Source organism: Adiantum capillus-veneris, chromosome 10 (genome assembly GCF_014529385.1).
Source record: "Adiantum capillus-veneris isolate H3 chromosome 10, ASM1452938v2, whole genome shotgun sequence".
Classification (NCBI taxonomy): domain Eukaryota; kingdom Viridiplantae; phylum Streptophyta; class Polypodiopsida; order Polypodiales; family Pteridaceae; genus Adiantum; species Adiantum capillus-veneris.
This window is the reverse complement of record NC_140940.1, coordinates 149159149-149174452: the sequence shown is the minus strand read 5'-3', so window position 1 is coordinate 149174452 and position 15304 is coordinate 149159149. Positions and strand designations below refer to the sequence as shown.

Sequence of the window (15304 nt, the reverse complement as noted above, 5' to 3'; positions counted from 1 at the left end):
TTGGCACTCCATTAAATTTTTCATTTGCATTTCACCCACAGTCACTTAGGATGTATAGTCCATTTCCAATCCTGACAAAGAAAAAGATGTGTCTATGAAATTGCGGTTATCTAACTCATGGTCAATGCAGAATGTTTTCCAGTTTATTGGTTGGAGTTGTTTCAAGGAGATTCTTGAAGGAACCCGAGATCACAGACGAAGCAAAAGACATGCAGCCAGAGCACTTTGTCCCCCATCGCTTTCAGTGCGGTTCACAAAAGCAAGCATGAAAGTACTTTTTGAAGTTCAAGTATCGCAGAACCCACATAGCAGTGTGGGCCAACAAAGATCTCTTCACAGATTTCCCAAAGTTGTTGGCAGACTACAAGAAATCCGCGTAGCTTGGTAACAATACTTCACCTTGAAAGGGGGGGGGGGGGGGGTTTATCACCTGCATATCTAACCCTATGTGCATGTGGACGAGTTAAGTCCTTCTAGGGTTTAGGAAAACCTAGGAAGTGTTATGGCACCCTTATGAGCCTTGCATGCCCATGCAATTTAGATAAGTTGCATACCCTCTAATTGCACATGCGCACCACCAGTGTCAGCTAGGTGTAGGCACTAGGGGAGTGTTCCCATACTGCACCTGGCCTATGTAGTTTAGCATGTAAAGCAGACATCGGCCTTAGCAGATCAGCCTATTACCTGGTCTTAGTTGTAGATCCAAGTCAAAAGCCCTAGCGTTTTCAGTTGTCAACCCTAAGCCTCCCAGATTCAAGCATCTACCGCCAAGATCCCATCAGCATCTCAACATCTAGATCCATTGTAACAGCATTTCTGCAATCCAATGCAAATACCTCCCTCGCAATAAAGAGCCCCTTGGAGATGGGTTCGGGACCCCATCTGGTGGTCTTCTTTCTCTCTCTCTATCACTCGCAAAACCTTCACTCAGTAGCATTCTCTCTTCTCTCTCTAGTCTATTGCATTCTCTCCTCTCTCTAGTCTATTGCACATCTCTCTCATTGAGTAAAAGGAACTTTGTGTGCGTATTGAGCACTCATCGTAAGCTATCACCATCAATCACTTCCACTGCACTTAACATGAGGGCTGACTAGAGAGCAACGCAATGTGCGAATACTACAGACTCTGACAATACTCTCACAATGCGAGGGATATATGATGTATGCTCCACAAACAAGACCATCAGCAAAAGATAAATATCCTCTCTCTCTCTCTCTCTCTCTCTCTCTCTCTCTCTCTCTCTCTCTCTCTCTCTCTCTCTCCGTTTCTAGGGTTTACGAGCAATGCCGAAGTGGTCCTCCCCTGGGCGAAGGGCGGCCCTGTGGGAGGGCGTTACGATCCAGCCATGTCCTGCCCTGCCCTAGACAAGCACGCCCGTGTCTGTCGCCTCACAAATTTTCAGCAGCAACAAGTTGTGACCTGTCCGAGAGCAGGTCCGCAGCAACACAAGCCTGCGATTTTGTGGCTTTCGTCGCCCCACAAGCAGACCAGCAAGCTCGGCTCATCGCAGGACTTGCTCAACACAGGCATGTAGGCTCAGCTCGTGGCATCCGGATAAAGCTAATGCAAGTTTTGCTTTGTTGTTCCCTTCACGGACTGTCTGTGATTCCCATAAGGTTTTACTTAAGTTCTTCTTGGAGTTGTATACCATCCTAAGCATTGGGATGAATACCCCAAAGACACCTGTGAGAACACGACCGAGTTTTGCAGCGGTGCTAGCAGCCCCTAGCAAACTCGATCCCATTACCTAGCTTCAAGAAGCGCTTGGTCGAGTCATGGAAGAGAATTTTAAGCTCAAAAATCGCATCAACAAGTTAGAAGAATGCTTCAATTCCATGGTTGACCTCGCCACCGACAAGGTAAAGGAGGTTGAGGCAAAGGTTAGCCAAGCTCACTCGAAACCATCACCCAAGTGAAGACTTGTGTAACAAAGGAGCTCTGCAAACGAAGACTTCAAGAAGAGAATGCCCTCAAGGTCCACATCGGTGGGCTTCCCTTGCCGTGGTGCACCGTTGAGGACACCCTTGAAGAAGCAATTACCAAGCTCAACGACATTCTTCAGCCAGTCAACATCAAGCTAGAGGTCGTCGCTTGGATCAATGACACACATCGACATGTGCCTCCCAAGCATTGCGTCCTTACTTTCAAGGACAAAGACGAACGGTTGAAGTTTCTACGCCAATCCCGTCTTCTCAAAGGAACAAAGCTTTGGATTACCGAGGAGTTGACAACAAATCAACTCAAAATTAAGAAGGACGAGCTCAAAAAGATGTCTGAAGCCCGCAAACAAGGTAAATGGGCAGTCTACCAAGGCGGTAAAACTATCAATCAGGAGTTTCAGACTTCAAAAGGGGCTCTCCCCTCAACTACTCCCCCTTAGGTTTTTTGTTCCTTTTCTTTTTACCCTCCCGATGGACCCTCAGTCCTTAAGTGATATGTATCTCATGTCTTTACGTTCAAGCATGCCGCTGTAATGTTTTGCATACGGTCCCATGGGTCATATTTGACCTCTGTGGATGATAATACTCTCTCTCTCTCTCTCTCTCTCTCTCTCTCTCTCTCTCTCTCTCTCTCTCTCCGTGTGTGTGTGTGTGTGTGTAATCACATTGATTACCTAAAAGAAATGTACATGGTCAAACAACCCATCAAACAACTACGACAAAGGCTAGGAGTCTAATATTGGACATGACCATGAAAAGCCCATAACCAAGTTAGGGTGCCATTTTTGCACACCTGTAGGTCACCTTTACCCATATTATGCATGGCCGAAACAGACCGACGCAATACTCGATTTCTTGCGCTGCTGCCTGAGAACACCTTGGCTCCTTAAATCGGCTTCATACTTTATGAAGCCAAAGTTCTTAAAAAAAGGAAAAGGGGCGCCCTACTTTGGGCACCCTCACTTATCAAGGGCCTTCCTTACCAAGGGGCTTGAGCGGCTTGGTATGGCCGGCCGAACAAGGAAAGCAAATTGACATGCAAGATTTTGAAGAAAAGCCATAGATTGGGAGCCCTTCACAGCCCAAAAGTATGCAAGAAGTTGTATCATCAAGGGCACCCTTGGATATAGACACATATAGACAAGGTTTCGGCAAGGCCTCAAAGCATGGCTAATGGCAAGGTCATATTCAACAGCAAAGCGGCCCTTAAAAAGAAATTTCGGCAAGCACGAAAAGTACGTAGACTCGGTATGTAAGGTGCAACGGAATGAATGTTGAACTTTGCTCAAGATGAGTGATCCAAACTGTGCTCAAGGGTTCCTTTTACTTACGGAAGGGAGAGCCCTCCGTTCCTTTAGTGAGAGAGTGCAATGGACACAAACAAAGTGGATGAACACTGTGAATAAAGGTGCATAGACTGAGAGATAGAGAGAAGAGAATACGACACCAGAATGTTGTCAAAACCCTCCTCCGAAGGCCCAACTTTCTATGGCGAGAGCGGTCTACTATTGATTGCACAAATCTCTACAATGCTTGGACTTGCCGACAATGTCGACGACGATGAGGACGACGACGAGACAGGCTGAAATCTGAAAACGCTAAGGGCTGAAATCTGCAAATCTTTCTCTGCTGAATTCTGACTCTATGTCGGTGATGATGTCGATGGCGACAATGCGACGACGACACGCTGAAAACGCAGATGCTGAAATCTGCGTTTTCCCGGCTGAATCTGCAAACTACGCGGGATCTGACCATGCGACGAGGATTTGTTGCGGGAAGGTGAGATTTGCGAGGTTCGGGACTTCTTCTGCAATGTCTGACTGCTGAAAACTGAAAACGCCGAGTCTAGGGCCGGATCTGTCGCGAAGATCTGCAAAAACGCTGAGGTGTCTTGCAGATGCAAAAACGCTAGGGCTGAAAATGATCTTGCAGGGGAATCTGCTATCTGCTGAGGAATCTGCTAACGCTAGGGAATCTGCTGTCTTCTGTTGTCGCCGGGGCTGATCTGCTGTGCAAAAACGCCAGGGCTGATCTGTCTTGCAAAAATGCTAGCTTCTCACATGGGCTGAAAACGCTAGGTATGTTGCGGGGGTTGGTCTTGCTGAGAAGTTGCCTGTTGAGCAAGTGTTCCTACTGCCTCTTCTACCAGAAAGTGATAGCACTAGGTTTCTATATATACGAACTTAGCAAAATTGCCCTACCTAGTTTCCAACAAAAGTCACTTAAAAATAATAAGTGAAAAATGTGAAAAATAGGGAAAATAGGTTCTGTGCACTGGGAAAAGCTCCTAATGGATTTTGATTGTAATGTTGATGATCATGTTGTATGCAACCAGAGGATATGCATCTAATCTAAGTATCTAGACATGCACGGTCCCCAAACAGACTCACAAAAGTGCCAGATCACTTCCTATTCTAGACTGACTTGACTGAATTGAACCCTGGTACTGGTACCGAACTGTATGGCGTCGAGGGAAGATCGCCAACAGCGTCTGGAATCCTGTGAAGAACTTTTCGCCGGCCCACTCTAATACGTGGGTCGTGCGATACTTGAACTTCATAAAGGTCTGCAACGCTTGCTTCTTTGGGCCGCGCCAAAAGCGACAAAGTCATCTGTGGCTCCTTCAATGCGTCAACTTCGTCTATAGTCACGCGTCTACCTTCTTCAAGAATCTCCGAGGCTGAAAATTCCTGAAACCACTTCCAACACAAAAACATGAACATACCCATTCCATGTGAAGTGACTGGAAAAATTCTTGACTTTCTTAAAGACTGTGCATGCAATATAGATGAACATATAGACGGAGTGCCAAACCGTTCACCACACACACGCAAACAATGAGATCGTATCTTGTGTTTCTGATCTAAATCAATCAACTGTGGCAAATCACAGTGGACATGCCCATGCTTGATGCTCAATCTTTCTTGTGCTCTTTCTACGACTGTGTCATGACAACGAAGAGACATTAATGTGACTTCCTTGAATGCAAACATTTCATCTTTTCATGAGAAATCCGCATACATCCGTGCTCATCCATGAGTAAATCGTGCTCAACATATAATATGTCATGCCTAGGAAAAGGGATCACGTAAAGACGCTGACTAAAATACACGAAACGATCACGAATGAAACACTCGTACAATGCGTGCTAACTAATCATTCGAACATAGAATACTTCCTGAGAGGGTTCTGTGGACTTAGGCTCGAGAGCCAAGATCGGTTCTTCTTGATTAATCGTCTCTGCAATGAGGTTAGCTTTACTAGAAAAAGCATCAACTAACACATCATCCTTGTGAACAATCACATCGTGATCCTGCAAATCATCATGCTTGTGAGAAATCACATCTTGGTCATGCAAATCATCATGCTTGTCATTGTCATCCAAATCATCATGCTTGTCATTGTTATGCAATTCTTCATGCTTATCATTATCATTCAAATCATGTGTGTCATGCTTGGGAGAAGAAGAGACTGAGAGAGTCTCCTTTTCTCGAATCTCTTACATCTGTGCCTGAACTTGAGAAAAGAGTCGCCACATTTCTTACATGTGTCGGTCGTTCATTGCTTGTCTTACTTTGTTCTCGCGATCAAACGTTGCTTGTCTTTCTTTATTCTCGCAATTAAAATCTGCTTCTCTTTCTTTGTTCTCGTGCTCATGCTCACGCTCTATGGCTGCCATTCTTTCTTCGTATTCACGATCTATGGCTGCCCTTCTTTCTTCGTAGGCCTTTCTTTCTGCTTCTCTTTCTGCTTTTCTTTCTTCGCGTTCTAACTTTCTTTCCATAAACATCTACTCTAGCTCCTCCATAGGATCTGGTGCAATCCTTGGCGTAGATCGGGAAGGGGGAGGGTCGGAAAAACCTCCTAGTGGGGAAAATTCTTCTTTGTCTCTCTCATGCTCATCACCTCTAAGCAAAGTATCCATTCCGCTTTGAGTGATGACCATCCACTGAAGTCTTGGGTTCTTGTGGGTTCTTGTGGTCTTGAGTTCTTAAGTTCACAAGGAACTTGGGTTCTTGGGGGTCGTGGGTCCTTGCAGTGCTTGAGTTCTTGAGGGTCTTGAGGTTCTTCTTTCGCTTGCAATCTGTGTTAGAGAAGGATCTTCTCTTCACCCGAGTTCTGCTCTTTTCCTCGGGCACACCCCTTGGCGGCCTTGCGCTCACACCAAGGTTGTTTTTTCCCACCGCACGTCGATTGGCCGGCCGCTAAGTACACGGTCCGCTCTCAATGAGTGAAAAGAGAACAAGGGGAGGCTAGACAAGCCCTTCTTTCTTGGGTTTCTTGTCACTCTTCAAAAACACGATTAGGAATCGACACGCCCAAGTGAACTTGGGTTAGTGCGACCTCAACAAGCAAAAAAAATTATGTGGTTCTTGTGGTTCTTTCCTTGAGTGATACAGAACACTGCCAAAGCTTTGATACCAATGTAAGGTGCAACGAAATGAATGTTGAACTTTGCTCAAGATAAGTGCTCCGAACTGTGCTCAAGGGTTCCTTTTACTTACGGAAGGGAGAGCCTTCCGTTCCTTTAGTGAGAGAGTGCAATGGACACAAACAAAGTGGATGTCCACTGTGAATGAAGGTGCATGAAACTGAGAGAGAGAGAGAGAGAGAGAGAGAGAAGAGAATACGACACCAAAATGTTGTCAAAACCCTCCTCCGAAGGCCCCACTCTCTATGGCGAGAGTGGTCTACTATTGATTGCACAAATCTCTATAATGCTTGGACTTGCAGACGATGTCGACGACGATGAGGACGACAACGAGACGGGCTGAAATCTGAAAATGCTAAGGGCTGAAATCTGCAAATCTTTCTCTGCTGAATTCTGACTCTATGTCGGTGACGATGTCAATGGCGACAATGCGACGACAACGCGCTGAAAATGCAGATGCTGAAATCTGCGTTTTCTGAGCTGAATCTGCAAACTACGCGGGATCTGACCGTGCGGCGAGGATTTGCTGCGGGAAGGTGAGATCTGCAAGGTTCGAGACTACTTCTGCGATGTCTGACTGCTGAAAACTGAAAACGCTGAGTCTAGGGCTGGATCTGTCACAAGACGGACACCACCTGCCAATAGAAAAGAACAGACTGAACAGACTTTTAGCACTTCAATAACAACTGAACTGAAAGAGAGACAACACGCGACACGGAGTGGCGGAATTCCACCCCAGAGAGTATTGGCCCCAAACCTTGGCGCCCCTTTCGGTATTTCTTTATATGCATCAACACAGTACAAGCCAGTACTCCAAACTCTGCACTTTCGCTAGGAAGCATGCTAGAGAATGAGCCCTAACCTCATCTTTAAAGGCCCTTGGCCTAAAAAGCAATTACAATGAAAAGCCTTCAAAACTCAAAAGCTCCTGGTCCAAAAAGCAATGCCAAAAGCTGCCAGCTTGTCGTAAATCGCGTTGGTGTCCGTACAGCAGGCCACATGTCAGCCTGCCATGTCAACAAATCAGGGTTAGGGTTAGGGTTTTTGATTTTAGGGTTAGGATTTCAGACAGAATTAGGGTTCTGATTTTAGGGTTAGGGTTTCAACAAGATTAGGATTTCAACAGGATTAAGGTTTTTGATTTTAGGGTTAGGGTTTCAACAGAATTAGGGTTTCGACATGTCGGCAGTTTGTTACATCTCCCCTTCTTGAAAGAGAGTAATCGTCTGCGATTACGTCATATCTACAAAACAACTCAAGTTAGCTCAAAAATTTTCGAGGGTCGTTCCGAGGGACAATCAGTTTGCTCTTTTTATTAAGGAGTTAGCTTCTCCTTTCGACTGTTTTGATCAAGGAGTTAGCTTCTCCTTTCGTCCAGATCGGAACTGGATATTCCGGCGTAGTTTGCAGATTCAACCGTAGTTTACCCAAACCGTACTGATCTTCCACGTGTGTCTTGATGCACTAAAATTACATACCCAGGCAATCTCATCCAATTAGGAATATTCAGTGGTTGGCACATCACAATGCAACACAAATGCTTACATATACATGTTACAAGACATAGAAACATAAAGCCGCCGATGAAAACTCCTCCCGCATAACCTAACAAGGTCCGGGCCGGGAGATATCCAACGACTCCCTCATCACTCCTCCCGCATAACCTAAAAAGGTGCGGGCCGGGAGATACAAAGGCCTTTTACAACCAAACGCCCCCCAGACCCCAGCCTGCGTCGTTTGGAGGTGTTGAGAGTAACCACTGCTCAGACTTCTTAATACTCCTCCCTCATAACCATCCAGGTCCGGGCTGGGAGTCACAACAACAATTATTTTACAAGCATACAACCAAACGCTCCCCAGGCATCGGCCTGCATCGTTCGGAAGTTTTCAAACATACAACGAAACGCTCCCTAGGCAATATAAAGAAATACCGAAAGGGACACCAAGGTTGGGGCCAAAACTCTCTGGGGTGGAATTCCGCCACTCCGTGTCGCGTATCGTCTCTCTCTCTCAGTTCAGTTTTTATTGAAGTGCTAAAAGTTTGTTCAGTCTGTTCTTTTCTATTGGCACGTGGTGCCCGTCTTGTGACAGGATCTGTCGTGAAGATCTGCAAAAGCACTAAGGTGTCTTGAAGATGCAAAAACGCTAGGGCTGAAAATGATCTTGCGGGGGAATCTGCTATCAGCTGAGGAATCTGCTAACGCTAGGGAATCTGCCGTCTTCTGTTGTCGTCGAGGCTGATCTGCTGTGCAAAAATGCAGGGGCTGATCTGTCTTGCAAAAACGCTAGCTTCTCACATGGGCTGAAAACACTAGGTCTGTTGCGGGGGTTGGTCTTGCTGAGAAGTTGCCTATTGAGCAAGTTCTCCTGCTGCCTCTTCTGCCAGAAAGTGCTAGTGCTAGGTTTCTATATATACAAACTTAGCAAAATTGCCCTACCTAGTTTCCAAAAAAAGTCACTTAAAAATAATAAGTAAAAAATAGGGAAAATAGGTTCTATGCACTGGAAAAAGCTCCTGACGATTCTGATTGTAATGTTGATGATCATGTTGTATGCAACCAGAGGATATGCATCTTATCTAAGTGTCTAGACATGCACGGTCTGCAAACAGACTCACAAAAGTGCGAGATCACTTCCTATTCTAGACTAACTAGACTAAATTGAACCCTGGTCATGTTGTAGCTTGTCCACGGACACATAGGGTTGGATGTGTCACGTGACACGGTAGGGCACAGCCCTTGCCGCAGAAATTTTCACCATCAACATGCATGGTATCTACATATGAGCAAGGAGTTGTTTTCAAATGATGCAAGTACAGTACTCAAGGAGGCATATAGATGCATCTAATCAGATTCCAGGTACTCATTTTCAAGTTTCAGTTTCAATTTCACTAATAGTTATGCAATCATCTGTATTTCGTTTGGGTTTGTCACAAAACGGAAGCGTACACGAGCACTTAGAAATCTGAAAAATATAATACTTTGCAAAAGGGAGAGAAGGGAGAAGATCGACACAGTATTGGGGACCAGAAGATGGGCTGGTCCCCCCCCCGTTAAGAGTATTCTTTTATTCAGGGAGAATTCTTATACAAGCACGAGAACCCGAGGAAACCCCTCCGTTCTGTAATCTTAGACCCGAAGGTCATGCTTTCCCGTAAAGGGCTTGGGCACAAGGCCATTCCTTCCCGTGAGGGACTTAGGCGCGAAGCCGTACTTTCCCGTAAGGGACTTAGGTGTGAAGCCGTACTTCCCGTGAAGGGCCTTCCCGTAAGACGGGAGATTCCTGCAAAACAAACCACACAAAGCAACAATTCTCAATGCGTATCAACACCTTATACCTGTCGCTCCTTGCTCGGAGAATCGACTCCATACGCAGTCGTCACACGAACACTTGCACTTTCTGTCGCCAGTCTCTACTTCAGAATCCCAGCGCTAGTACTTTCTGCTGCTCCCGGCTTCTCCAAAAACTGAACGTTGGCTGTCCTTTTATAGGCCCTGGCACCCGGCGGGAATAGGGACCCAAAAAGCAGAGCCTGGCGCTCCTAGAGAGAGGAGAGAGAGAAATCGCTAGAGCTGGCGCTTTCTAGAGAGAGGAGAGAGAGATCGCAAAATCAGCCCCCTGCGTAGCTATTAGTGCTGGCTTTTTTTTTTAAGAGCCTTGCTTGCTTTATTTTATTAATAAAAGGGCTGGTCACTTAAAAGTGACCGGCCACTTTATCAAATAAAGTGTGAACCTGTTCAAACTTTAAAAACTCACTCAGTTAGTGAAAACAATGCTACACGAACACATTCCAAGCATCCCCGGGTGCAGGACACGACACAGATGCAATGCAGACACAGACTCCTCGCGGGAAAGCATCTGCCCTCCCGCGACTGTTCCTGCTTTTCGTAAAAAGCTTCCTTGAACCCATCTTTATTCTTGTGCTTGCGTTCTTGCGCGTTTTTTCTTACTCAGTTCGGATTTCCTCCTTAGCCTACGGGATGCCCCCTTACTGATGCACCCGTCACCCATCATGTGACGCATCAGGGGCACTCGTAACCCGGCCCTTTCCACCGAACTTACGGAAACTCCTTCGCGATGTTCACCGTCACCCATCAAATGACACATCAGAGTTTGTCCGTTCTTGATGGCAGTTCCTGTAACTACAATCTTTTAACAGTTCCTAGTGCACATAATAAAATATCCAAAAAAAAAAGAGATTAATCATTAAAAATAAGAAAATAGTCCAATTAGCAACATCCCTCTGGCTTCTAAACAGTTGACCTCAACTGTAGTGCTTGGACATATACCTCCAGTATCTCGGGATAAGCTGCTAATTCCTCTTGCGTCATCCACTGAGCATCTAGATTTGAATAGTTCTTAAACTTAACCAAATACTTCCGTGTTATCTTCTCGGATTTGAGAGACCGCTCCTGATGACTTACTATCTGCTCCGGTTGGAGTATTTCTTCTGTTTCCTCAACCTCAGGAGGTTCCTCAGCACAAGTTTGCTTGGAGGCGGTCCCACATACGGCCGGAGTAAACTGACATGGAAAGCATTATGGATCTTCCAATTAGGAGGTAGCTCTAATCGGAAAGTGACATCATTCACTCGCTCAGTGATCTTAAACGGCCCATAGTAGCGGGTAGAAAGTTTTACCACCTTCCCCTTATGAGACGCTTGTTTCTTAAGTCTTGCCTTCTCAAACTTGAGTAAGACTAACTGTCCGACTGTTAAGTCTAGATTCCTTCTGTGCTTGTCTGCAGCTTTCTTATGCTTTTCCTGAGAGCGTAGAATAGCTCTCCTAACTTGCCCGTAGGCTGTGTCCAAATCCCGGACAAATTCATCTGCTGCAAAGATCTTATCCTTAGTTAAAAGGATGGGTGGAAGCAAAGGCTTACCATAGAGAATCTCAAAAGGTGCTTTCCCCGTCGATGAGTGTATGGTATTGTTATATGCATACTCGACGAGAGGCAAGTATTTCTCCCAGTCAGATTGCCGGTCTGACACATAAGCTTTTAACATATCCAATACTGTGGAATTGGCTATCTCACTTTGCCCGTCCGTTTGAGGATGGTAGGCAAATGAAAAATTCAACTTTGTACCAAGATTATCCATCAAGGCACGCCAAAAATTTCCTGTCATGCGAGGATCTCGATCACTCACAATAGACTTAGGCATTCCATGATGCTTAAAGATCTGTGCTAGAAAGACCCTAGCCATATGATCTTTCCAACAGATCGGAAGTTTTCCTTATCCGAGAATCTGTTAGCTCAATTCCACCTTCTCAATCCCGAGAAGAATAATTCCTCCTAGAAATCAATCTAGGTCTATGTCCTTGCGCATAACCTTGCGCTATTAGTCCTGAGGATATTAAACCTCTTCTGTCCTCCCGCATAGGACATGTCGAGAGCATTAAGCTCCTGTGAATCTTCCTGTGGCAGACAAAGTGTGTCATCTTACCAAAGTAAGTTCTTATTCCGTGCCTTTGCTTTGGGTAGGCCAATTGTTTCGAGAAGAATAATCTTCCTAGAAATCAGTCTAGGTATTTGTCCTTGCGCATAATCCTGCGCTGTTAGTCCAGAGGGTATTAAACCTCTTGTGTCCTCCCACATAGGGAATGCCCAAATCATAAGAGTATTAATCTTGATGTCTTCCTTCACAAACAAAGTGTGTGATCACCTTAAGGAAGGTTCTTGTTTCGGGCCGTCGCTCAACGTAGGCGGACGGTTCCAGTCCGAAGATTCCTTGTGCACGACAGCACTTCCTTCCAATCGTTTCCTCCTGCGAGTTATTACCACCAGCAGTGATTTCCCGACGCCCATTAGCGTCTCTTCCTTACAAAATCATAAAAAATGATTCACCTTGCGAGCATCAATGACAATTTGCAAAACCTCAGGCAGATAAGATTCTAGCCATAGCATTTTCTAAACGTACGTTCAAACCCGGTTCACAATAAAGCGAACCCTCTTTGATTCTCAGGGATGTTCTCCCATATGTAATTCTTACCATTTTGAAACGGTTGGCGAACTATATTCTTACGAACATAATAGTTCGAATTTATTCCAGCAGCGTGTAAATGCTACTTGACCTGCTCATGGAGAAACATATACCGCAACCAAAAGTTGCTACTGTAATGGTAAAAGCACATAGCGTACTCAATGATCAACGACCATCGGAAAACCTCTTCTCCATAGATTCCTTCTACCAAACACATCTCAAATAGAGATTCTCGTGTCGAAATATTCTTGCGCACAAAAAGGCGCTCAAGAGAGTATAACAAACTCTCGTCCAGTTCCTTGGCATAGGTCTGCATCTCGTGTGTTATCCATGTACTCAAAAGTGTACATAATTCTTAAGCTGTGTTAAAGTTTCAGTGAACCTGGGAAATTAACTTCCCTTCGTAAGATCCTTAGAGCGAAGACGCTCAACTTGATGATCACTTGGCTCGATCTTAGAGCAAAACCCGCTCATCAAATAATCTAGGATTTTAATCCTTGGATTCCTCAAGCACAGGCCGTAGTCGTCGCTTGTTCCTTCCCTCCTAAAGAGAGTGTTCATTCACTTGTGCAAAAAAGCACTACCATATCGTCCCTTACTGTGTAGGGGGTGTGGGCTTAAAGAGTACTCAAGCTTCATGAAAGCTTTTCTTTGCTTGAAAGCTCAGAATGGTTCCTTCATAATTTCCTGCCGGCAGTAGCAGGTAATCTGTTCGAGAATTACCGGATACCAAATCAATAGTTGACCTTCCGGCTAGTTAAGCAAACCAATTCATCTCAGAAAACAATGTTTCAGTTTGATCCTGCTCTCATAAACACTCGAGAGTGGTAGTCCCGGTTAGACATAACCATATCTTGTGCAAAAGAGTAAACAAGCACAATGCACTTTATGATTTCCTCAAAGATGTAACTTTGATTGAAAACCTGCCCTCTCACTTAAAGTTCGAGGGTCTTCTATTCAAGAACTCAGGAGTTGGATTGAATTCCCTTACTCCAAACTTTCTGTGTTCAATGATTCCCGTCCCACTACGGGGATTGGATTCTATGTACACTAAGGTGTACACTTTCAGCTTTTATTGCTAACTCTACCATCTGTTGCAAAGTATTTTGCAGATGCGTCTACAAAATTCGGGCAAAAGTCCTTTGTTGAATTTCTTCATCTTTCCTTCCTCAAAGAGGATCGAGAGTGGAGCTACCTTGGCAAGAGTGAACCACTACTTGCTTTGACTCACTCGTGTTCCTATTGGGCAAACCCATCCCAATCTTCTTGGATGCCTTCCTGTGTAGAGGAAAAAAATTTGTCGAAAAATTCAGCCTTGAATTGAATCCAAGTCTTGTTGTAAGTTCCTTGCAGAGCTTTGGTATACCACCAAGTACTTGCAATCCCCTTGAGGTGTTTAATCACATGCCTCATCTTCGACACTTTTTCAGAAATTGCCGTTTGCAAAGGCAACTTCAAACTTGTCGAATCAAAGCGGTAGCTTTCGGGGCATCTTCCCTTTCGTCAAAAGTATCAAACTTGACTGGAAGTGTTCCTAGGTCTAGAGACCTTCTTCATATCCTTCCCGAAATGACGGGATTTCATGGCTATAGTTCTGGATTGACGTTCATGGATATTTTCTGGATTCTGAAGGATCTCGAGCATTCCGCTCCTTGGATTCTCTAGGTTCTTGAGCATCATGCTCTTGTTGCCTTCTCAGAGAATCCCAAGTCTTGTGTCGACTTCTTGCAGAGAGAAATTTTTTTTTCCAACTCTGCAAGCTTTTCCTGCAGGACTTAGGTTTCCGCCTACTTACTTCTCTCTTGGCTTGTCATGGCTTCTTCCCGTATCTTCCCAGAGTCGTCCTCCTTTACAGAGAAAGAGAGGAGACCATGCTCTGATACCACTGTCACAAACGGGAGCGCATAACAATATAAAATACATTCAGATAAATAGGATTTATCACTTATTACTGAAGCCAGAGGATATAGAGAGAAATAAATAGAGAGAGAGATAGAGAGTGAGAAGATCGACACAGTACTGGGGACCAGAAGATGGGCTGGTCCCCCTCGTAATAGTATCTTTATTACTGAGGAGAAGTCTATACAAGCACTTGAACCAAACGTATTACCACATTCGTTCTAGAATAAGACTTGATGGTTCCCGGAAGCCTCAGCTTCCGATTCCTAGGGCAAAACCCTATTCCAAGGAACTTCCGTTCCTTATTCCAATTCCTCGAGAATCAAGGTTCTCGCCTCTGGATCTCACCTTCCAGACTCATGGCATGGCATCCCTGCAACTCTTTTCCAACTCTCTTTCCAGAGTCCTCTTCCCACAGAACAACTTTGCTTTCCCGGACACGAAGTCCTTACTTGGGAATACCAACTTCCGGATCACAACTTGAGAGACTACCTCTCTCCGATCCGTGGATCTACTTCCCAAACTCGGGTACGAAACCCTTGGGCTGATCTAGCTCTAGTTCCTCAGAGCGCTTTCTCCTGCAAAGGCTCATGCCTTCCTCTGCTCCTACTCCCTCACGAAGAGGAAGTACACCTGCAATCAAATACTCAGAGATCATAACATGAAAATCGTTACCTTCAAAGTCTCGACGCTCGAAACGCAACTCGGTTCTTGAAAAAAAAAAGCAATTCCCCGGAAGAGATCTCTGCATAGAAAATCCTCTCTTCCAATCCTACACACAAAAGAGGTGTGTTCTCGGGTTCCTTCTCGTAAATCAGCCCCGTCTACGACGTTTATGGGCTGAAAACAGAGAAAAACAGCAGCTTGTCGCAATGAAAACACGCTCCGTAGGCACTTCTTCGCGAGGGAACTCGCGCACTGGGTCTTGACGACATCTGGTACACTTGGGGCAGCCATGGGCATCACCGGCAACGTCTTCTTTACGGCTGAAATCTGTAGCAGCATCTCCTCCTTGCAAAGATTGATCTTCCTCTCTGAGTAAGGGCATGTGAT

General features: G+C 45.2%; 1 protein-coding gene and 1 pseudogene across 1 annotated transcript in view; one reads left to right on the top strand and one right to left on the bottom strand.

Moving 5' to 3' along the window:
* Window positions 1-15304, bottom strand: part of PANK2 (pantothenate kinase 2) — a 132189-nt gene that overhangs the window by 104026 nt on the left and 12859 nt on the right. The window lies entirely within an intron of this gene.
* On the top strand, window positions 1665-2380 carry LOC147449845 (uncharacterized; annotated as a pseudogene).